The following is an 889-nucleotide window of genomic DNA, read 5'->3' on the forward strand; positions in this document are numbered from 1 at the left end:
AGGGGGCTGTGTTTGTTGAGGGGGGAGGGAGGAGGGGTTTTGTTTTATTAATAAAGTTTGTGTGGTTTCTCCTAGATCTGTGTCCTGGAGTGGTGCTGGGGATGGGCATGGAGTTGGGGGGTGTGGATGGCAGGGCAGGCAGGCTTGCCTGGGGAGGGCAGGAGGAAGAGGTCTGCAAGAGCCTCCTGCAGTCAGTGCCTTGGGCCCAGCTGACGGGTGCGTGGCTGTCCTAGGGCCTGGGCAGGGAGGCCTGGTGGGGCCAGCACGGCCATCACCATGGCCAGCAGCAGCACAGGGTTCTGGTCATTGCTGACAATGGCCAGGCTGAAGCAGTGGGACAATGAGCGCTTCTGGCAGGGGCAGGGGCTAGAGCTGGAGCAGCTGTGGTGCAAGGAGGGAGCTGCAGTGTGCTGCTCCTATGCTGGGCACACAGCTCCCGGGAAGGGGTGGGGTCTGGGATCAGAGGGCAGGGGTGTGATTTTAAGATGGCTGCCAACTGCTGGCAGCTGCCTCTGGGCTCAGCATGGCTGCCAAGTGCCATCAGCCATGTGACAGAGGCTAGAGCTCCCCCCAGGGACCACAGGGGCACGAGGCCGGCTGCTCTGACTTGGGACTAAATCTAGTCCCAAGTCACCTGCACGTGTAGATGCCAGCCTATTCCTGCTAGAAGTAAATTTAAGGTGACATAAATGCACATGTAAATGGGCCCAGAGTGAGGCTACATTCTAACTCTCCTTTCACAGCTGCACCCCTTTGGCTGGTCATCCCAGTTCAGCCACACCAAACAAACCAGGACTCCTTGCTAAAGCAATGATCCTGACATTCCTTACATGGGGTACCAGCTGCTCAAATCATTTATCACAAATTATTGCCAGTGACTGTAATCATT

General features: G+C 56.8%; 1 protein-coding gene across 1 annotated transcript in view; it reads right to left on the bottom strand.

The window, feature by feature from the left end:
• LOC102371144 overlaps positions 1-889 on the bottom strand; it is a 71,889-nt gene that overhangs the window by 25,264 nt on the left and 45,736 nt on the right. The gene's annotated exons all lie outside the window — the stretch shown is intronic.

This window comes from Alligator sinensis, unplaced genomic scaffold (assembly GCF_000455745.1).
Source record: "Alligator sinensis unplaced genomic scaffold, ASM45574v1 scaffold830_1, whole genome shotgun sequence".
In the NCBI taxonomy this organism is placed as follows: domain Eukaryota; kingdom Metazoa; phylum Chordata; order Crocodylia; family Alligatoridae; genus Alligator; species Alligator sinensis.